Source organism: Sorex fumeus, unplaced genomic scaffold (genome assembly GCF_029834395.1).
Source record: "Sorex fumeus unplaced genomic scaffold, SorFum_2.1 ptg000015l, whole genome shotgun sequence".
NCBI lineage: Eukaryota > Metazoa > Chordata > Mammalia > Eulipotyphla > Soricidae > Sorex > Sorex fumeus.
The window spans coordinates 17,623,714-17,647,924 of record NW_026606072.1 but is presented as its reverse complement, the minus strand read 5'-3'; positions in this window follow the sequence as shown (position 1 = coordinate 17,647,924).

The window sequence follows — 24,211 nt, the reverse complement described above, 5'->3', positions numbered from 1 at the left end:
AATTGTTCAAAGTATCAATCATCGCATTTCCAGCCTAAATAAAATGCAAAGAAACCCCAGAGAATAAGTGCCCTCTATAAGTGCCAAAAGAGACAGATCAGATCACATCTCCTCCCTTAGGAAAATATGACTTACTTCAGATACGAGAATATTTTATAGACTCTGTTTTCAACTGTTCTGTCCTTTCTATAAGTGGAGAAACCAAAGTGTAATGAAGGAAGCTCTCAGAAGACAGCAAGTGAGCTGAGAATTGCCTAAAGAACGTACTTCTCGACACATTTTTAAAGTGCATATGAGAATGCCTATGCAATACTCCCGCCCCTAAAGAGTAGGTGGAACTACTATTGCAAAGCTGTCATTTCCAAGGGAGAATTATGTGGGCAGCTTCCTTTATGTCTGGACAAATTAGAGCCATGCAGGAATTTGCCAATTAGTATGTGGTGGTAGCTGAATTCGGTAGCCCTGGCACAGGACTCAGATTGGGATAACACAAAAATCTTAAAAGTCACTTCTCCCAAAACAGTACCTAAAAGCAATTAATATCTGAATTACAATTATTTTTAAAAACTACATATTTAACTTACAAAGAAAGAATGCCACTGAATACATTTGCAATTCCCCACTGTCTCAGAACATTTCCCCAAAAAGCCAGGGCTTAGTTAGAGTGCCACTGCAGATCCAACTTTTAAGACAGGCACCTGAGAGATAAACCCCAGTTTTGAAAGCCAGTGGTGTGCTCACATCTCTGGGCTTCAGCAGAGACCTTAATGCCTCACTCTCCTGCCCTAGGACCCAGAGAAGTAGGCAATGCAGAGGCCCCCAATTGTGTGTGACCTTAAAACACTAGCTGTAGGTCAGGCATCCAATTTTGCACACATCCACATGTTCTCCATCTGCCTCACCACAGCAGACAGGTGCCATGGGCACCCTTTTGTAATGCAGTGCTTTCCCCTTCTCCCCCACCCCCCCCATATCTTTCTTGCTGCAGTATCAATCTAAGCTCTCTCTCTCTCTCTCTCTCTCTCTTCCTCATTCCAGCTGGTGGGCTCTGCCTCTTGGTGCTCTCCCTCTACCACACACAGAGCCCCAATACCCCCTGAAGGGAAACTTTTATAAATAGCTGGTGCCCAGTATTTGTGGCTATTGTCTAGGGCACTTCTTGATCTCCTGACTCTGTTACCCAGAGGCAGTGGGGTAGGACAGATATTGAGGAACAGAGCAAGCACAGAGTTCTCCATGGACCACAGTCTAGGGAAGAGGCCCATAAAGTGCTTAAAATTCACCAAGCAACAGTCAGAAAATGAAGGCCAGTGAACACCGTCTTTGTGCTCTTTTTCTCTCTCTCTCTGCTTCAATACAACCTGTGCCATCTCCAAGAAAGGAGCATAACCATGAGGCTGGTGTCCCTTTTCATGACTGCTGCCCAAGGAACATGTCCCTATAACCAGCCCTGGTGATGAGCATGATTGACACTGTGGCCCCATAGTTTTAGAAATGTGCAAGTTCTAAAGGCTGCTGCCTCAGAATCTAGCTTCAAATCCATCTCATCTTGTCCTCTGTTGGCACACAGATAGGTACTGGCACTCCTCAAGTACTGGCAGCTGCTAAAAATAAACAGGCTGGTTGGCAACCAAGAGGTAGGGAAGGCTGGAGGTCAGAGAGAGAGCACAATGGTTAAGGTGCTGTCTTGCACGCAGCTGGCCACTATGTATGGTCCCCCAAGCACCCACCACCAGGAGCAATCCTTGAGCACAGAGTCAGGAATAAGACCTAAGCACTGCTGGATTTGGTTCCAAAATCACAAATTAAAAAAGAGAGAGAGAGAGAGAGAGAGAGAGAGAGAGAGAGAGAGAGAGAGAGAGCTAGGATGAGGTTAAATGATATGGTTCATCTCCTATAAGAGATTTTTTTTTTGGCTTTTTGGGTCACACCCAGCAATGCACAGGGTTTACTCTTGGCTTTGCACTCAGGAATTACTCCTGGCGGTGCTCAGGGGACCATATGGGATGCTGGGAATTGAACCCAGGTTGGCCGCGTGCAAAGCAAACGCCCTACCCGCTGTGCTATCATTCCAGCCCCAAGAGACTATTTTTTCAAGACTGGGAAAGGTAACTGTTTCCTCTAATGCATAGAAACCAACATAGGAAATTGTGCAAAATGTAAAAACCAATCTCTAGGGAAAAAATGAAATAAAGTAATTTATCAGATATTAGAAAAACAAAAATAAATAAAATCTTTAAGTTCAGTGATTAAAAATTTATGTAGACATCCTTGATTCACTTCTTACAACAAGTTAATGGTGTAAATCACATCTATTATGACATCATGTATACACTGTAGCACTATCCTCCTGCTGTTCATTTTCTCGAGTGGGCATCAGTAACATCTCCATTGTGAGACTTGTTACTGTTTTTGGCATGTTGAACATGTCACAGGGAGCTTGCCAGGCTTTGCTGTGCGGGCAGAATACTCTCGGTAGCTTGCCAGGCTCTCCAAGAGGGGTGGAGGAATCGAACCCAGGTCAGCTGCATGTAAGGCAAATGCCCTCCCCCACTATTCTATTTGAAAAAAGTATTAATACTTATAAAATTAAAATAATAAATTAAAAAATAAAAAGATTATTGAGTGTCTGCTACAGATCAGACAATCAAATGCTCAAGGAAGTTCAACCAGTGAGGGATAAAGATAGACCAAATAAAATGATCTGAAACCAGACAGGCACCTATAAGTAACTACAATAAAAACTTTCCTAGCCTAAGGTGAATTTTTGGTTTGTTTTTGGGCCACACCCAGCAGTCTGGGGACTCACCCTTGTTGCTGTTTAGAGGACTGTATGCGGTACCAGGGAGAGAACCAGAATTAACCACTTATAAGGCGAGTGCCTTACCCCCTGCACCAGCTGTCTGCCCCTATTTTTTATTATTAAAAAGCCAATCTCATAGATTCTGTGTGACTTGACCCAAGCCCCCGTAATGGTCAGGTGCACTTCTACCAGCTAAAGGAGAGGGGGATTCTATTTCTCTTTTTGGACACATCTCCATATTGCTTTCCATAGAAGCTTAATCAGAGAAACCATTATTAATAGTACTGTAAATCACAGAATCTCATTCAATTTTTAAAAAGTAATTTTAAAAAGAGATAATAAAATAAAGAAGGAAGATTGCTGCTGGCTGACAGCTATTCTCTGGCAAGTGGCAGACAAAAACTGAGGAAGTGGGGGTTCTGCCTTGATCCTGAGAGGCCTGCAGTGAGTGACAAACAGACGCTAAATAACAACAGTGCTTAAACCTGCAGTTCAACATAGGAGAGCTTTAGGATACTAGTCATATTCTAGAGTCCCTGGCTGAGCTACAGGCCTTGTTCAGCAGAATCCACATTTTTGCTTAATATTTTCTCTGCTTCATTCCTCTTTTTATAGGCAGCATCCCACACAACCTCCTTTTTCATTATCTACTTAAGGATCCTGACCCAGACACTCAATGCTTTACCCCAAAGTCTGATGTTGGCCACAGGTTTTTGTACATGCAGTTCATCACATTACGGACTTTCCCTATAGTCTTCATTTCCTAAAGAGATCAAGAATGATCATATTTTTTGTAAAAAATAAAATCTTAAAATCATTCATTTAATCATAAAAAGATTTTTTTCTTTCGTACTTGGCTCGTATGATGACACATAACTTAAAATTCTTGGAATAAACGTGAGTTAGTCATAATGCTTAAAGCATTCCCAATTTTGAGCATTTATTCCTTTGCTGGACTATATAAATAAAGGTATTCTTTTTTTATTTTTATGAGGGTGCTTCTATAAAGATTAATAAAAGAAAAAAGTCCTCAGAATTAAACTAGAGATCAGGAAAATTGAAAAATACATGTCAACCTTTCAAAACGACCGAGTATGAAAATAGCACTGGCAGACCCCTCATCTAGAATACTTACTCTGTGCCATGTCTGGAGGAAGTAGAGCTGTCAACAGGCAAGCAATGAATGAGGGTCAATAGCACCCATCCCTTTTTTGGCTTCTCAAACCTGCCTTTTCCTTAAGAGTCAGTAAGAGCCCAGGTGCTCAATGTACTGAGCACCTGGGCAGAGTTTTTTCTGAGGCTCTACGAACATGACTCATTGGGCTGGAGAGACAGCAAAACAGGTAAGGCATTTGCCTTTCATGCAGCCAACAGGGCTTTGATCCCTGGAACCCCACATGGTCCCCCGAGCCCCACCACAAGTGAACCCTGGGTGTAAAGCTAGGAGTAATACCTCAGCACTGCTGAATATAGCCCCAAAACAAATACATGGCTGATTAACCCCAGAAGAGTATTAGTGTAGGGAGGAGAAAAAGAATCTGCAAACTAGTATAGGATCTTTGCAGAATATAATTTTAACTATTATTGGCAGATGCGCAGATTTTGATCGTTACTGTGTTACAGAACCCTTTCCTCATCTTTGTTTTGTCCATTTGACTTTATGTGCTTCCTCTCAGCCTCCTTTGCTGTTGCTGTTGCTGCAATGACAGAGGCTTCTGCACACCCTGGCTGTGGTGCTTAGTCGGGTGGCACTCCTTTTTAGCAGTGACTCTTGCATTGACATGACAGATAGAGCCAGAAACTAGTTGCAGTGCCTGGAACCACAGGCTGCACAGTTGCCAGGGTCAGGCCCTCCACCTGTAGAGACACTGTAGATTGATCTGTGGGCTAGACAACTTGTAAGGCAGCTACTCCAAGTCCCACCTTCTTAAACAGTGGGTTATGCATGATATGGTAACTTTAAAAAATGGTTTCAAAAATAATTTTTTATGATTTATAGTCAGAAAATGCTTGATTTATATACCTAGCTCATATACCCTGTGGTCCTGTAAAGATTCCTCAGGCTAAAAGATGTCAGCCAGAAAGAGTAAAAACAGGTTAAGGTGCTAACCTTGCATGCAGTTGACCCAGGTTCAATCCTGGCACCCCATACAGTCCCCCAAGTACTGCCACCAGTTACACTTATGCAAAGAGCCAGGAGTAAACCCTGATCACAATCAGGTATGACCTAAGAACAAAAACAAAAGGGGTGGAAGGTGTTGTGAATGCAAAAAGCTCAAGACTTTCTGCTCCCAGGTCCTGTCCCATAGCCAGTGCTATATGCGGTTTACAAACTGGGGGAACTTAAACCACTGCCACAAGCATTCCATCACTAAATTCCTTTTTTTTAATTTTTAATTTTTTTATGTTTTATTAGTGAAACACCATGAGGTACAGTTACAAGTTGTTGTGCTTGGGTTTCAGTTATACAATGATCGAGTACCCATCCCACCACCAGTGCCCATTCTCCACCCCCACCAATCCCAGTATCCCTCCCACCCCCCCATCCTCTATCCCACCCTGCCTCTGTGGCAGGGAACTCCCTTTTGTTCTATCTCTTCTTTTGGGTGCTGTGGTCTGCAGAAGAGACATTGGATGGCAATCATGTTCAGTCCATAGACTACTTTCAGCAGACATCTCCCATCCTGGGAAGATCATCCCAGCACCCTTTATTTGGTGCTCCCTTCTCTATCTGAGCTGCCTTTACCCCTAGCGTGTGTGGCTGGCCTCTAAGCCATGGAGTGAACAACCTGGTATTTATCACAGCTGTTCTTGGGTGTTAGTCTCTTATTTTGTTACTTTATGTTACCCAGATGAATGCAATCTTTCTATGTCTGTCCCTCTCTTTCTGACTCATTTCACTTAGCATAATATTTTCCATGTAGTACCACTTGTATGTAAATTTCATGACTTCATTCTTTCTAACTGCTACATAGTACTCCATTGTGTAGATGTACCAAAGTTTCTTTAACCAGTCTTCTGTTCTCGGGCACTCAGGTTTTTTCCATATTCTAGCTATTGTAAAGAGTGCTGCAATGAACAAACAAGTGCAGATGTCACTTCAACTATACTTTTTAGCCTCTCCGGGGTATATTCCCAGGAGTGGTATTGCTGGGTCAAATGGGAGCTCAATTTCTAATTTTTTGAGAGTCGTCCATACTGTTTTCCGAAAGGGTTGAACCAATCGGCATTCCCACCAGCAGTGAAGGAGGGTCCCTTTCTCGTCACATCCACGCCAACACAGGTTGCTTTTGTTCTTTTGAATGTGGGCCAGTCTCTGCCATCACTAAATTCTTAAATCTATTAATGACCAAAAAGAAAAATTGTCATCAAGGGGGGCCAGAGATAGTAAGGTGAGTATGCATTGTGCCCTGAGCACAGTCATTGTGTCCCCCTGACCCCTCAAAAGGAAACAGTCATCACAATCCTATTTAGGAAATGCTGAATTCTATGTCCCTCCAAGTCTTTGTATGTGTCTTGTTTCCTTCAGTTCTGTCTTTTCTGCAGAGGAGACTAAGAACACAAGAAATCTGGTCAACTTTGAGTAAGAGACAATGGACCCAGGGGGATCATCTCTGACTACATTCTTTAACAGATGTGTTACTAAGAAATACCTATAATGGCAATGATGATACACTTTGCCAAGATAGAAATCCCTTTAAAAAATAACTCTGAGAACACCAAATAAAGGTGTTGGGAGGATCCTCCCAGGATGGGAGAAGCATGCTGAAAGTAGACTATAGACCAAACATGAATACCACTCAATGTCTCTTTGGCAAACCACAACACCCAAAAGGAGAGAGAGAACAGAGGGGAATGCCCTGCCACAGAGACAGGGTGGGATGGGGGGATGGGGGGTGGGAGGGATACTGGGATCCATGGTGGTGGGAAATGCGCACTGGTGGAGGGATGGGTACTCAATCATTGTATAACTGAAACCCAAGCACAAAAATGTGTAAGTCTGCAACTGTACCTCATGATGTCTCACTATTAAAAACATTTAATAAAAAAATAATAACTCTGAAAAAAAATTTTTAAATAAAAAATAACTCTGAAATTATCTGCTTTCTCTCTATTTATAGTGTATTGTCCTTTCACTGATTTACAAAGTCCAATACTTACCACAAGCATTTAATCTGCAGACTTGGGGTGGTAAAACTACTTTAGAAATGATTATGAAATAAACACTCCTTGATCATCTGATAGTCACTGACTTTCGACGTGGTTTTTCAGAGAACTCTCCCCTTGCTTAATCTAATTGTCTCGTCAAAGAAGAGGTTCTGCTGTTGTCAGTGCCTCTGTTTTTAGGAGAAACAGGCTACTCCCTTAACTCTCCAATACCTGACCTTATCTTCCCACCATTTATTAACACATTCCTCCAAACCGTCTTATTTTGGTGTATAGTTAATGTCAATTTGCCATCAGTAGCTGTGTTTCTACCCATGACCCTAGAGTTGCTCCAATTTGGAGGGTTAACAATCCATAGAAAAATGACCATTATAGCTTGTATCTTTGGATTTTAAATTTATCAGAGCTCTGACCCTAAGTATTTGTTATGAAATAACCCTCTAACAAAAGGCACAATTAATTTTCTGGTATCTTAGAGATCATCAAAATTTTGTGGGGTCTCTTTTGTGGGTTTGTTTCTGTTTGTTTGGTTAGTTTGGGGCCAAACCTGGCTGTACTCAGGGTTTACTCTTGGTTCCATGCTCAGAGACCTACATGTGCTGACAGAGATTGAACCCAGATTATGCACTACACTAACTCTCTGACTCAGATCATCAGAATTTTGGAGCAATAAGGAACCTTAATGATTGAAAAGTCGAGTGAGCTCAAAAGTGAATGTCTCTAAAGAACATGAGACATCAACTCTGTACTTTATAGTGAAAACACTATATTAGCCAGTACGAATGAACCAGATCTGAGAAATTCTGCTTGAAGGATCGTGTTCAGCAACTGAAAACCTTTCCAAATCCTGGCAAACTGTGTGGTAACTTTATTTAAGCAAGACCTCTACAGTTTACCCCAACCTGAGACAGCAGGGCTACCCTGCACAGTGAAACCTCCTGGGAAATCTCCTGCTACAGTACACAGAAGAGGATCACGCCTCATTTCAATCGATCTTTTTCACATTCCTGGTGCAGGCATGTTCTTACTCCAGATATTTATTATGGCTTACTGAAATAGTTTCAAACACCTTATCAAACATTTTAGAAACCTCTCTCAGTTGTTTGTCCTGCCCAGCTCAATCTCAGACCCTCTCCTTGGAGGATGGCGCCATAGAGAGAGAAGAGAGCAGAGAGACTGGTCACCTCTAAAGGCTGGGAAGAAAGCCTCCAAAAATCTCTCCTTCCAATAAGAATTTGTTTTTTCTGCCCTCTTAGTGAATAGAACTTGAAAACTTGAACTTTAAGTTGTCATTTGATACCTGTAATTCCTTTCATTCCACAATCAAAGATAAGGTTCCCAGGGTAAACATAGCAGGACTAAGCATTCTTCGGGCTCACTAGTGCACATAAAGGGATAGCTGACTGGCCTTGGACATTTCCTAGAGCTGGTCTGGGGAATGGAGGAGGGAAAGGAGAGGTCAAGGGCACTGAAGGAAGAGTGAGCATCAGAAGAGGAAAGAGAGGAAAGGCTGGAGGCATTGGAGAGCCACTCACTTCACCATCTGCTCTAAACAATGCTATGGTTATGTAATTGCTTCCAGCTCTCTTCCTCCCTTTAAAAAAAATCAACATTAAGCTCAAAACCAGCTGTGACTGGTGTCAAAACAGACAAGATGTCTTAGAGTGACACCTACCTAGAAGATGAATGGGAAAGTCATATAAGTAAGGGTAGTAGAAACTCCGATATTTCACATACTCAGGTATAACCAACCAAATCAGAATGATTCATATATTAGTAATTCTTTTAGCATACAAGCTTGAAGTAGAAGTCAGTTTTATTGAAAATAAAAAAGTCAGTTTCCTGTGCATTCACTACTATGTCACCTGTATTAGAAATCACACCAAGAGATGAAAGACAAAAATCAATAAACACATTAAAAGAACTTGTCACAGATCCCAGTATCCCTTCCACCCCCCATCCCCCCCATCCCACCATGGGCACTGGTGGAGGAATGGGTATTTGATCATTGTATAATCGAAACCCAAGCACAAAAATTTGTAAGTCTACAACTGTGCCTCATGGTGCCTCACTAATAAAAATTAAAAATAAATAAATAAAATAAAGTATACTAAAATTTAAAAAAAAAAAAAAGAACTTGTCACGTTGTGAGGACAGTGTCCATAAGTGGATAAGTGGAAGCAGTGATGATTCTGGAAAAGTAGCAGAATACAGCCCCTTCATTTTCTGAGGAAAAGGGACAGAAAAAAAAAAAAAGAAAAGAGAAGAAAAGAAAAGAAAAGAAAAGTAGGTAGTGTCGCTTACATAGCACCTGGGTTAATATATAATGGACAAGATTAATGGCCGGCTAGTAACTGCTTCTCCTGTTTATGGTCTGGAAGGTAGCCAGTCCTCTCACCGTCTGCCTGCCAGTGGTTTTGGTCTGGAAGGAATGCGGTGAGTGACTGACGGTCTGCTAAAGCAGACATTAGGGAAGAACCACACCGAGGAGACCCGCTAAGGGTTCCCCCTCTTGTGAATAGTCACAACTCTTCAAAACTGCTGCCTGAGCTGTGGCAGAACAAAGAGAGTGGACCCAGCTAAACACTCCACCTGAGGAGGACAAAGCCCAAAGAGGAAAAAATCCTGAGATCCAAAGAAACAGGCCTCAGTTCTGTCTTGTCCAAGCTGTGAAGCTAAAATGACATGTCACGGGGCTGCTCCTTCCTTCCAGGTGCTGGGGAAGCACTCTCCTTTCACCTGCCAATTTGCAAGTGTGTGACAATATATCCCTCCACCCTCTTTGCTGATAACTGCTTAAGGTTTCTTGTACATCTCTCTGTGAAAAACCCAAACAAACGAAGCCTTTCAGTCAGCAGCAGCAGCAGCAGCATGATTTCCCAGGAAAAGCACAAAGAACCCACATGTCTGCTGCTGACTTTGCCCCATCTTGTCTCGCGTGGGGACCAGGATGCTTTAGTAACTAAAAACAAGAGTCATTTCCTTCACTCTCAGATAGGGTCCTTTTGTCTAGCTGGCGTGTGTTTTCCCCGACTACTTCAATCTTCGTGGGTTTCCTCACTGTCTGTGAAATAAACCAAGTTCAGGTCTCGGACATCCATGGAGGCCCTCCTAAGGCAGGGAATAACAATCTCCTCACCCTCCCTTCCACCACGATTTACACTCTTCGCTTGTCTGGCTTTCTGCTTTCTTTTTCACCTTCTAGCTATTCCTTATCAATACAATCAAATCTATCACCTCAGTGCAAATCTTATTTTACTCCTCCCTATAACATACCCATATGCCTTGTACTTTCCTTTATAATATGTCCCCTTATTGCCATACTTATTCCTACTGTGTCATCAACAAGGTGGCATCCACTGGACAATTAGTCCAGTGACAATTAGTCCTGCTGAAAATAGGAACTATATGCATTAGACCATTTGTTTAGTGGCAGACCAATAATAGATAGCTAAGTTATCAAGTTAATAAGTAAAGTAAAGGTAAAGGCCCTCCCGTTGATCGTCGATTTGCTCGAGCGGGCCCAGTAACGTCTCCATTGGAGACTTTGTTGTTACTGTGTTTGGCATATCGAATACTCTCAGTAGCTTGTCAGGCTCTCCGAGAGGGGCGGAGGAATCGAACTCGCGTTGGCCATGTTGGCCGCTTGTAAGGCGAATGCCTTACCGCTGTGCTATCGCTCCAGCCCTCTTACATTAATTAATATAAAGACCAGTTCACATTTCCCTCTTTTATGAGCTTTGGCCTTCAGTCTCCCCAGCAGAGTATATTCCTGTTAGTCACCATCTGAAGTAACTGGTAATCTTTGTGCTTCCTACTGGAACTATAATTTTCTGTTTTATCATCATTATCTGACTCCTAATCTTATCTCTCCTGCTTCTTTCAAGATCCTTGAAAGCAGGTACTCCCGTTCATTCTTTACATAGTTCTGAATTCTAAGCACAAAGTTTTACCTTGCTGGGAATTAAAAACCATCGTCTGGGTGGTGGATCAATCTTTCCTTTTCGTTAATTTATTCTCTAGGGTCCCACATTCTGCACACACATTACAAGTCAAATATTAGAATAAAACAAAATATCAACCAGTAAGTAAATCCTTTCAACATTTCAGAGTTCAGTCATGCCACATTTGCTCCTTCTAAGAGCATTCCACTCCATTCTGCAAGGTTCTTGAGTTCATAGAGACAAAGACAGGGCCTAAGGAATTCTAAGTTTTTGATCAGAGACAGAAGAAGAAGTTATGAGACTGACTAGTGAGTGAATTGAGACAGAAAGAACAAGTATTTGTAACAGATGGTTTAGATGTGAAAATTTTAAGTGCTCTAAGAAACTCAAAGAGTGATAGGATTTGAGCCTAGTCCTTAATTCTGCTTAAATCAGAGGTTAAGTCTTTATCCTGTGTGTGACGTGGGGAAATTTTCTAATTTTCCCTGTATACCTTTCCACACAGGTGAAATGACAAATGATATCTATCATTCAAATTGTTCTGATATTAATATGATTATATCTGAAAAAGCATTCTTTCTGTTCAAAGGGGTTTTGCGGGTCGGATTATCTAAATGATGATTAAGGTTAAAGAACTGAAGCAAAACAGCCAGAGTGTCTGTGCAACATAGAAAACATTTGCTTTATCTGAGTTATTAGAAAAATTCAACAGCTTCAAACCTGTTTTAAGTAATTAGGGATTGAAAAATCAAAATGGAAAAAAGGTAACCAGAATTTTAAAAACGGATGAGAGGTGATAGGCCAGGAGGAACAATAAATCAGGTATGGATGAACCACAGCACAGAATGCTGACATTTTGTCCAAAAATCCATTGTACTTTTTCTTGAGAGGCTGGCTGGCTGGCTGGCTGGTTGGCTGGCTGGCTGGTTGGCTGGCTGGATGGCTGGCTGGCTGGCTGGCTGGCTGGCTGGCTGGCTGGCTGGCTGGATGGATGGATGGATGGGTGGATGGATGGATAGATCAATTGATCGACTGATCGATATAGAGATACATAAAGAAAACGATGCCCTCAAAAACTGCTGAAAAGAACAGGAGCCTCAGAATCAAGGCAGGAGATAATGCTGTAGTCAGCCCTCTGCTCAGTGAACAATCAAATCTATCAATCTGAACATGCACTCCATGACATTTTCCAGATTTCCTTATTTCTATGTATGCCCATGAGAACCAGTCCTGGATAAACTAATATGAACTAATATGAGCCAAATGATATGGGTCACTTCCAGACTAGGCACTTGAACCCTCTGAGCTCAGGCCCACAAGAGGACTTGGAGACTTAAAGCCCTAGCAAGCTTGAAGCTGCATTTTCAAACCACAAGTACTACCCTCATACACTGAGATGATCCTCCTGACTCACAGTGCCCCAGTCTGGGATTCCGAGAGGTAAAAACAAAAACAAAAACAAAGACCTTCTACCTAGGTTTCTACATGCCACTTTCCCACCTGGGGGCTGGGTGTTCTGGTCTAGGGCAACTCTGAAAACCATAGGTTGGCAATAGGTAGGACATGGGGCAAACAGAACTCAAATTTTTGCTTCATTGCTTGGACAAACAGAACATCTGTTTTACACTTCACATCCGCAAGAAACACCAAGTCTATTGTATTCAAGTCAACATCCACTTCAAAACAATATCTACTCAAAGGTTAGCTGCCACAACAGCTATCATTACCTTAATTAACATAGAATGAAGAAGATGGAAGAAAACAGAGGCTCCCATTGACTGCATCTTTAAATAATCAAAGTAAAAATTATAAGATAAGGAACTAAAAATATCTGGGAGAAAGAAAATGACAGATGGTGTCTGTATTTAAACCAACTTCTAATAGAATAGGAACGTGTGGGCCCCAACAAAGCAGGTACCCACAACACGACTGGTAACTGCCGCTCTGCTACCGCATGGGTGGTTCCATTCTCTCTCTCTTTCTCTCTCTCTCTCTCTCTCTCTCTCTCTCTCTCTCTCTCTCTCTCTCTCTCTCTCGATCATGGCTCTGAGTCTCTCCACGGCTTTCTGTTTTTAGCCTGGAAAGAAAAGCACCAATCACAATTTTATTAAGAATTTTCCTGTGCCCCTAAATTCCTTCTCTTTCTCACTTTTTCCTCAAAATAATTTTAATTGTTTCATGTGGGGAAAGGTTTGATGAGAATTGCATTTTTTGAGCCACTGCCTTGGTCACTTAAAAATGAACAATAGACTGAGAGAAACATTAACCGGAAAGGACTTTATAGTAACCTCCAGGGCTGGCCCCAGATTGGCTAAGAAGATAAAAGGAGTTGGAAGGTATGTGGTCATCCCGGACATATGGGTTAAAACTCAGCTATTCCCTCTCCCCTGCCACAACAGGTATGCTCCAAGAGGAAAAGATGCCTAACTAGTTCTGTGGCATTTCCCTGGCAGTGCGGGGGGAGCCAGTTACTCCCTGTGTGCTCAAGGAGGGGCAGAGAGAACCAAGTCTCAAAACCAAGGCCTCACACAAGTGGGCATCTGCTCTCCCTCTGGAGCCACGTCCCTACCCTGCCAATTTCTGTTACGGCTAAAACCTCCTCAGAGGCTCAGATAAGCCTAAGGTCAATGAATGAATGTCAATACTAAAGGCTCAAGTTTGCAGATACTTTGAAGTCACTCAAGCTAAGACAAGGTATATACAGGGTTTATAATAATTGCTATTATTTTTATTATTTTAAGACTGATAGGTCTACCTAGGTCGTAAAAAGTTAGCTTTGCATCTTGGTTATGAAGTTTTAGGCACTTTTCTAGCCCTCACAGTAACACCAATGAGAGATTAAGCTAGAAAATAAATCTACGAATGAGCACTGTCTTATAATTAGCAAATGCCCTCCTGCACATAAAATTCCGTGCCAGTCTCTAATAGCCACACTTGCAACTCACCTGAAGCCTTTCATGAGAAAAGCTCAAAGCAGTTCTTGCTAATATTAGAGCCAGTTTTCTCTAAGTTCTTGTAAATCAGAGAGCTAGAATTCCCACCCACCAGGCACCTGGGCCATAGTTGAGGACAGAACCTTCTGTCTCCACCCAGCAGAGAAGATGTTAGTGGTGCTCCTTTCCCAGATCACAGCCGAGTGCCAACCTCAGTAGGTATCCTAGCAGTGTGAAATACTGATGTCAACCAGCTGGAAAGCAATGTGATAGAAAGGAAATCCTAATCAACCCCTGGCTTTAAACAAGTTATTGTAACCTCTTGGAGCTTTAATTTACCCATCTATAATCAAGAACATAAGATAACAGAATGATTTGGGGCACACAGTAGGTCCTCAATAAACACTTGCTTGTTCATATATGCAAGCAATATCCCTATCCATATCCCTAAATTTATTAATTCTTCAAAACTAAGCAGTGCTTTGGTGGTTAATAACACTGCTCATAGTAGGCATGTCATTAATATTAATGGAACTATCATGCTACGGAATTAGTGTACATTCAGCCTCCGAGTCAAGACAACTTGGATTTCAATAAGAGTAAACCTAGTATTATCTCACATAAATGCTCAAACCTGGGCATATAAAAAATGCATTTAAATGTAACTATAACCCTCCTTTACCAGTACATCAGTATTGATTTGAAGGTAAAGGTAAAGGTAAAGGCCCTCCCGTTGATCGTCGATTTGCTCAAGCGGGCCCAGTAACGTCTCCATTGGAGACTTTGTTGTTACTGTGTCTGGCATATCGAATACTCTCGGTAGCTTGCCGGGCTCTCCGAGAGGGGCGGAGGAATCGAACTCGGGTCAGCCATGTTGGCCGCTTGTAAGGCAAACACCCTACCCACTGTGCTATCGCTCCAGCCCCCTATAAATAGACAAAGTAGATTTATAGGGCTAGGATGAAGGAGACGTTACTGGGGCCTGCTCGAGGCAATCGACGAACAACAGGATGGTCGTGATCGTGAAGCAGATTAAGGATTTTATCATTTTGCTCTAATTCAAATTAATACACTATTAGCTATAGAGATTTGGGGGGGAAATTATATAAAATTGTCTTATATAAATGTAAATATATTTCCATGCATTATAAATATGTTTGGGTTATTATAAGAAGATAAACACTTTGGTCCTTTCAACTATTTGAAAAAATAACATCTTCAATAATATATATAACATTTTCTTTGGATTTTTGACAGTCCAAATATTGAGGCAAACCATTTATCAACCAGGAACTACAAAATTAAAGGAGTCCCTATTCCCCACATTTAATCGTCACTTGTTTGCTTGTTTGGGGGTCACACCTGTATGTGTTTGGGGTCTTCCAGGTTCTATGCTTAGGGGGCATTTTGGCGGTGGTCTGGGGTGCCAGGGATGTAAAGCACGTGCTTAGTCCACCTCTCTCGCCCTGGAGGTAAAAATTAAAAAAGAAAAATTACAAATTTATTTAGAAGCTCAGGATGCTTACTCATAATCTCAACCAATCCAGAAGATAAAAACAACCCAAGAGTAAAGTCAGGAAATCGTGGGAGCTTCTGAATAGGAAAATAGATATTTAAAACATTTACGTTTTCTAATCATGACTTATTCATAAGAAAGCTTTCAGATGACCTCCAGTCACCCTTATTTTTGTCCATAATTCTAATCATTTTTTTCATGTGACTTCTCTGTTGTCAGTAAATAAAACGTAGCAACTTAGAGCACAGTATAATTCCTTTCTTTTACTTTATGGAGTATCTTATGCTCTCTGCCCTCTAGATAAGCCTGCTGTCTCTCTTGAATGCATTACTCCCTCTACTTCCCTCTCTCACCCTCTACATATTCCCTAAATAAAACTATTTTACTTTTTTTTAAGGCAGTAAATCAGAAGTGTGTAGACATTAGAAGGAAGAAGAGTTCTTACAGCTGTCAGCCAGTAAGCCAGCAAACTAACAAATTCTCTTCTAATATTAACTATTTTTCTGACAATTCAACAGATTTAAGGGTCCGAAAAATAGAAGCACTATTCTTGTTTTCCCTAGCTTTTACTTTACTTGTTGACAGAAAAGAGCTCAAACAGGAGACAAATAAATTATGTAGTACTAGCCAAGCACTTTGTTTGCTATTGCTGTTGTTTCTATTTTTGCTTTCCACAGAGATTTTTGTTCTTGGCAGTGTGAGTACCCAATGCAGGCCTCCTGCATGCAAAGCATGCACTTCAATCCATTTAAGCTATCTCTCCAGCCCCTAGCCAAACACTTAAAAAGAATTGAGAGATAGAAAAAATCTGCATGGAGAGAGTATTAAAGATCTTGGGCAAAATATTGCAAAAATCAGAATGAACCCTATGTTCTTAAAGACAAAAAAAAGGCCTAAAAATAATGTCTTAAAATCATTGGGAAAGATATTTGAAAAGTTTATTTTGAAAAGTTTGTTCAAAACTAGATTTTGAAGCTCCAAGTGACTGAAACAGAGTGATAACTTTGCATGTGCCTGAAAACTGAGCATGGAGAAATCATGCTCGGTGTTGAAGTAAAGATTTAGATAAGGTAATGGAATGTATTCTCAAGCATAAGTGTGTCATTTGAAAGTCTCTCTTTTATATGGTGCTCTTAAAATGGTTTCAGTTAAATGGTGTAGAGGAAGAGTTATGGGTTCAATGACCCATTCAGTAATCCTGGGTAGTAAGACTGTGTAAAGGTCTCCTCTCTGTCCTGCCTCCACACCCCCTCTCCCTCCACCTCCAGCTCTGCCAATCAACAGAACTGACACCTTCCAAGCAGATATCACTCTCCTTCAAGGAAAACCGTGTAGAATCAGTATTCTTAACAAAAACTCATAAACTTCTCTATTCCAGCAAGTTGGGAAGGACTAGGTGTTACACTAGATAGAAAACAGTGATAAGGTCATGGATAAAAGGTTCTACAGGAGACAAATGTACACACTCAAAACTTGTTGACTCGTACCTTGGAAACAGACTCTAGTCTATTTGGATTTGAAGTGTTCCAAAATAATACCCCAAATCTCTCTTTCACCAACAAACAAAGCGATATGGTAGAGTGATGACAGACTGGGGCTAAACCTGAAGGGAACTGGGTTTAAATCCTACTCTGCCAATTGTTCTCTGCATCACTATGGGGTAGTTACTCAGCCACTGTGGACCAGCTTCCTCATATCTAAGATAGGGATAATGTTACCATATTACACCAAGTCTGAGGACTTGGTCTGAGGACTAAGAAGAAAAATAACAATGATTCTCCCCAACCAAAACACAGGGAGTAAAACAATAATGTTCCTACTGGCTAGACATAAGAAAGGGTATATGTCCCAGGTAAGTGATCATCTGCAAATCTGCCATACATCATAGTTGCAGAGAAGAGTTTTCAAAATTAAAAATAAATATTCACTCATTTTTATGCCATTGACAATGACATATTCTGTTTTAATTTGCATTATCAATATTTTCTCCTTAAGTCTAGACCTAAAACCATCAACAAAGCAATACATCAATCTCTTATGTGTAGCCTTTGCAAACTTCTCTAGAATAAATAATTCCATCAGAGCCAATTTCAAGCTACCAACAGAACATCAGGAAAAACAGAGCTACACAAGAGACCTGCAAGAGCACAGCATAATACGGGATACTGTTTCCCCCATATAGACACTATACAGAGCACAGACCAGAGCAAAGTGTCATTCCATAGTTAGAGAATAAAGTATTTTTAGAATGTATTGACTTTATTTTGGTATCAATTTTCCTTCCTTCCTTCCTTCCTTCCTTCCTTCCTTCCTTCCTCCCTCCCTCCCTCCTCTCTCTCTCTCTCTCTCTCTCTCTCTCTCTCTCTCTCTCTCTCTCTCTCTCTCTCTCTTTCTTGTCCCTTAAGCAGTGCTCAGGCCCAGTGGTTGCTTGCTCAATCAACCAGACCAGGAGATTCAAGCTCCAGGATGCAGCACTATTCAGGCCCTGCAGTGCTTGAGACCAACAGGCAGTGCTGAAAGGGGGTCTCCAGGGTCACACTCAGTAATGCTGGGAGATGAGGGGGTAGTTGTGTGAAAAAAAATGGGTTTTACTCGGCTTTTTCCTGGTCCTGTATTTTAATTTTTAACAGTAGCCATGTTTAACAACTGGCTCCCAAAATTCCTAAAAACAAAACCATCGGTTCTCAAAAACCAGCTACCATAGGTCCAGCACCCAACTGGTTTCATTCATCCCCAAGATCTAGCTCTCCCTACGAGGACTTCAAGCCAACCAGACTAGGAGATTCAAGCTCTTCATTCCGACAATCCCTCATTCATCCCATCAACAGTGCTTATCGTTCATAGGCACAGACGTATTGGCTTACAAAAGAGGTCTCTGCACACTAAGTGACTGGAAAAGGTTTCCTCTCAGCGGCAGGACTGAAACTCCCATCTCAAAAGGTCAATTTCCTACCAACTTCATTTCTCCTTTTAAAGCAAGATTTCCCACTTCGGTAGATGAAAATTACAAGCTGCAGAAATTGCGACTCCTGTGCCATGCAGAGGTTCCTTTAAATGCCATCCCCAGCGATGAGTGCTGAATCCACAGCGCAGAGCCTGTGGTCCCACAGGGGCTGGGGAGGATGGGGAGGATGTTAACCACTCACAGCCGCCGCCTGCTTGCTGGGCCCCGGGAGCCGAGGCCTGTGAAACTGCGCAGGGCAGAACCCCGGCTTCTCCCAGGAGAGGAAGTGGCCGCCACAGCGCCAGAAGTGCCATTCCCACAGTGGCTGGTCGAGGGGCTGCTTCTCCCAAGGCTTCACCCAACCTCCAAAGAGACCGAGGCCCGGAAGTGTGCAGTTCCCCCAGGCCAAGGGAGAACCCAAGCTGCAGAGAGCTAGTGGCAACACAGGAGGATGGAGAAGTTTATTGAGGGCGGAGACTCCCACCCACCTTTGTTTCCTTCCCCTTGGAAAACCTGTTTAAAGAGCTTATTCCAAGTGTTTTCTCTATTGCCTCTAATCTGTTTTCAAAAACATCCTTGAAGAGGAAGCAGAGCCTGTTTGTTGGCAGGTGATGAGGGTGGGAATGGCTAGGGGGAAAATCTTCCCCTCACACGAAGATAAAAGTTATGAGGGAAGTTGGGACAGAGACCAGCCAGGTCCACTTGTGTGCAGGGTTCTAGATGGCCCGCAGTGTTTCAACATGGGCACCTGAGATCCTCTACTCAGTGTCACAATGGGGGTGAAAAAGGAGGGCAGAGGGAGAATGGTGGGGGGAGGGGGTAGCTATCTATGACTGGAAGGCAAACACAGGCAAACAGCAGAGAAACTAGGTGTGTGCTTCATTTTAAATCTAGTTTAATGTATATTTTTCTCAGGGGTTTAAACCCTTGCCCTGTGCATTCAGAGTTGATTAAAACCCTGAAATTTTCTGTAATTGGGCCTCATTAATAAATTCCTCAGGGTTCCAGGAGACTCTGAAGAGGTATCACAAGGGTTTTGGAGAATGAGAGCAACGGGAGGTTTTTAGATCCTGACCCTGTAGTTAATTCCATTTAATAAGCTTGGAGGAAGTCCTCATTCACAACGAGCCCTGCTGCCTGCCACGCGGAGCCCTCCACCCGAGTCCATATACAGTCGTTCTCTCATTTGCTTTGCTTTTACTTTTCAAACCTATTTTCTATATGGCTAATGAGCTATCCTACCCATACTACGATTGTCTCCTGGGAACTAACATCTCTCCCCTCGAGAGCCTAGGCTCTTAAACTAGAACAGAATAGTGGTGGGAGGAAAGGGTCTCCACAAATAAATCAGCAACAATAAACATTTTCTGAACATTCAATGAACAAAACTGAACTCAAAATCAAATATATCAGAACAGGATCAGAATGGGAGTTGTCCACGATTGCTCAGGCAAAAAGAGTAGGCCAGAGAGGTAGTAGAGCGGGGAGCATCTTTCTTGGATGCAGCCAACCCAGGTTTGATCCCTGGCACCCCAGACAGTCTCCCGAGCACCACCAGGAGCACTCCTGAGCAGTGCCAGGTGTGCCCCCCCTCCCCCCGGTCAAAAAAATAAATAAAACAATAACAAAAAGGTGGAAGAGGTGGGAATCAGTCCTGGAACAGTTGAAGAAGCCTATAAAGTTTCTCTATAAGCCTTACTTTTCTGACTTCTGATTTAGCAGCCAAGAAGGAAGGAAGCCAAAAATTTTAATAAAGCAACAGCTAGAGCCAGAGGGCTAGCACAGTGGGCACGCACTTGTCTTGCACATAGCAAACCTGGGTTCAATCCCTGACACCACATACTGGACCTTGAGTCAGCAGTGTTCCCTGACCTAAGAGCCAAAGGTAAGCTCTGAACACAACCAGGTGTGGCTTCCAAACCAAAGTCAAAGAGCAACAGCTCAGTAGATTGGTCGACCTGCATCCGGAGGTAGTTGCTTCAACCCTGTGTCAAGGCTGAAGCCTTTCCCAGTCACTGCAGCTCGCAGAGCCCTCTTTAATAAGACGACATTCCTAAGGCCTTCTCGGTTCATTCTCCATCCACCATCGTGCTGCTCCACTCTGCTCCTTCCCTCCCACCTACACCTCAGAGAAACATCTATTCTCAGCTGTTAGCGTGACCTAAATCCATACATAATCCCACATCTATCATTGGCTTATTGCCACTGAAAATTTTGAGTGGTTAGTCAGTGGGAAGCTTGCTGTTTAATAATATACCTTTCCTTTTTCCTCTAGTACAGGGGAATTTGAGCTGAAAAATGTCCAAGATACTTGGGAATAAGGCAAGAGCGCCAAACTGGGAGGTTAAGTCTAAAGAGAAAGATTCTGAGTCCAGTGCTGGTTTTTGCTTGGGCTCAAATTCTCAACCTCATAGCAGCTGCATCTTGCAAATGTCCACTTTTCTCTTTTTCTGGATACTGAAGTGTCAAGGATTACCTGTTTAGATTGGTAATATGAACCTCCATCCCTAAGGATACCTAGGTCATTGGTCCTCAGAGTGGAACTCAGCCCAGGGAAAGTCCTTGTGAGGAAATTTATCATTGACCACATGATGGTAAAGTTGCAGGAAAAGTGAAGGGGCTGGAGTGATAGTACAGTGGGTAGGGCGTTTGCCTTGCACGTGGCCAATTCGGGTTTGATTCCCAGCATCCCACATGGTCCCCTGAGCACCGCCAGGAGTACTTCCTGAGTACAAAGTCAGGAGTAACCACTGAGCATCGCAGGTGTGATGCAGAAAAAAAAGTGAAGTGAAATCGAAAAAGGTGTGAAGAAGGGTCAACTTACTAGAGTTAGTAAAGACAAAGGAGATGACCCTGTATCAGCTTCCTTACTGCACCTCCAATCACACCTTAAATTCAAGCTTGAAAGCATGAACTCCTTCCCTTTCAAACTAGCCTCTATTCTTCTGTTTCCTTTATAGGCTGAAGTTGAGGCTATTCCTTCCTCCCAAGTTCTTCACCATTCCTCATTGTAATACCCTTTTCCTAGTTATAATACAGGATTGTTTAGCACAGCTCTTCCTTAGGATTATAGAGAAGTCTCAGGAGACCCAATGTTGCCATCACAGTGAGCATTGCTGACCAGTCCCTTTTCCTGTCCTTGAAGGTCCCTGTGTTTTTCCTCCCAGCATGGGGCATTATGCTCTGGACCATCATTAAAGATAATACTGATGAAGGAATTAACAAAAAATGAAAAGGAAAAAAACAGCATGCATCTGAAACAAAGTCAAAAAAACAAATTTGAAGCAGAAGCAAAGTTCTCCCAACATAGCCCAATGGACAAATACCTGGTTTCTTAAAAAGCAGAAATCTTTCAAATCAGTAGGACAAAAGGGCAATGGAAATTAATGGTGATTATTTTCTTAAATGGAGAGACATAGTGTGTACATACCATCACCCAAGAGTCATAAGGTGAAAATCAAAAAGTCTTACAGATTTGGAATTCCCAGCTATTGGTGATGGAGAGAAACAGTAGCATATTGCTTATTGAGAATTTCAATAAAGACACTTTTGTATAAGCAAATATGGCAACATCAAGAAAGTTTAAAAAGACATATACTTTGATTTGAAAATCCCACCATGAGAAATGTGTCCCACAGTTATAGAGGTTCACAAAGATACAAAAATACACATAAAAGATGGTCAATGAAACTTTATTTGCAATGAAATAACAAACAAGAGAGACTGAGGAGACAGTCCAGAGCCCAGTACACATGCCTTGCACAAGTCAGACCTGGTTCCATCCCCAGCAACACTCAGACCTCTGAGAACACCAAGTGTAGCTCTGGTGCAGCACTGCAGGGCCTGAGTAGTACCATATTCTCAAGTCTGAACAGCAACCAAGCATTCCAGCTGGCTTAGAATGCCTAGCAGGGACCTGTAACCCCTGAACACTGCTACACCCACCGCTTGATCCCCACTTTCAGTCCTTCAAGGAGAAGAGTTCACATTCCCTCACTGCCTGCCTTCCTTAGTAACTCAGATGAAACCATTTCCTCCCCATTTTAACAGAAACTAGCTTTAGCTCATTGAAAGGAGAGCTATGTCATAAGAAAATAAAGGGCCTACAAAAATTCAGGTGAATTGTATAAGAAACCCCTGAGCAGTATGTGTCTGTTTCTGCTCTGTTCATCCTTCTCTCTCGCTTCAGTCCATTTCCTCTGTGTCTCCATATACACAGGCAGATGTGACTACTTTTTAGGTCTCAAGTGGCCAACTATATGGAAGGAAACTGACTCTCATAGAATCCCTATTCCAAACTCCTGGAAATAGTGTCAAGCTGATCTTTGTCAACATATCTCCATCCTAGAAGAAGGGGAAGTGATAGAGCAAGTCACGTGGAAGATGGATGACTCACAAGAGGCTCCCTTGGGTGTTATCTCAATCGTACAGAACGGATAAGCAGTATGACTGATGATCTGCAATCTGTGGATATATTTCCAAAACAGTATCTGTCTTGTTTTGGCAAAAGTAAAACAAAACAGACTTTGGAATAAGATTCATCTGGTTTTAGCTTTTGCTTGGGTCACTTGATAACTGGGAAATGTTGAGAAAACCACCGAATCTTTCCAGTCCTTGATTTCCTTATCTATGAAACAAAGGTGATCACCAGTGCTGAGGGTTTCCAGTAAGTTGGGATGCGATCAGCTACCTCAAGTATTGCCTTCATTGCAGGTTCTCAGTCTATGCTAATCTGCATTCTCCTTTATTTAGGATCTCCTTTTTCTAGTAATCTTCTGACAATAGCATCTGGCCCTGTCTTTCCTTTACCTCAGACATTTCAGTGCCTTTCTATAAAACTGAGAACAGGAGCTGGAGAACTAGTAGAGTGGACAGGGTGCTTGTCTTGGCAAGCACCAACTGGAGTTCAATCCCGGGTACCACTTATGATCCCCTGAACCTTGCCAGGAATGATCCCGGAGTGTGGAGCAAGAAGGACATATTGAGCACAGCTGGATGTGAAAAAAAAAAAGAGAGGAAGGAAGGAAGGAAGGACTTAGTAAAGTCTTGTCTTCTCAGCATAAACAGCACACTGTCCTCTGCATGACCCCCTCTATCACATCCATGTCCCACCCATACCAAACCACGCACCTTCATGCTCCCCTTCTTTATTCTCCTCCCATCTATCTCCAGTTTTATCAACCCAATGTCTACTCTTTTGACAGATATTTTTTCCTAGGGGCCAACTTCCCTGGTCATCACTTTCACCCAAAAGCCTGTACTAAGTCCTTCCCTTAGCATAAAAACTCCTCAGTGGCCCTGGAAACCAGTCTTCTTATTTTAACTGTTCTAGAGAACCTTTTTTGCCAAGGAGCCCGATTCCACTGCTAGTTTTCTTAGAAAACTATATCACTCCCACTTTATCCAGAAACACAACTGCAATGTCTCCCCAAAACTTCTATACCCCAGGATCTTTGGAATTGGCTTTTCCCCCCCAAGGGGATGGATGGGTTCCTAAGCAGGGTTGGGGAGACAGGAGCTGAGAATCCACTGGAAATTCTCTATCAACTAGGCAAGCATTTTCACCCAAGGATCCAAGGATGCAATGATGTTTGGGACTTCTGGGGCTACAATCTGCAGTGCTTCAGGGACTCTTGGGCTGCAGCGAGTTCCAGAGCCATGTGGTGCCAGTAATCAAACACAGTTCAGGCATATGCTTCAAATGTACCTAACTGCTGCTTTATCTCTGGGCCCCTGGTTCTATTTCTTAACTTTAAAAAAACCCTCAATTTTGTGAAATTTAAGTAAGTTACCCTCTCCCCAACTCACCTAAAAATGAGTCTCCAATACCCTTCCCTGGACCAGAGAAGACAGGATCTGAGAATCCTATCATCCCATTATCTCAAGTTTTTACCTTCTCAAACC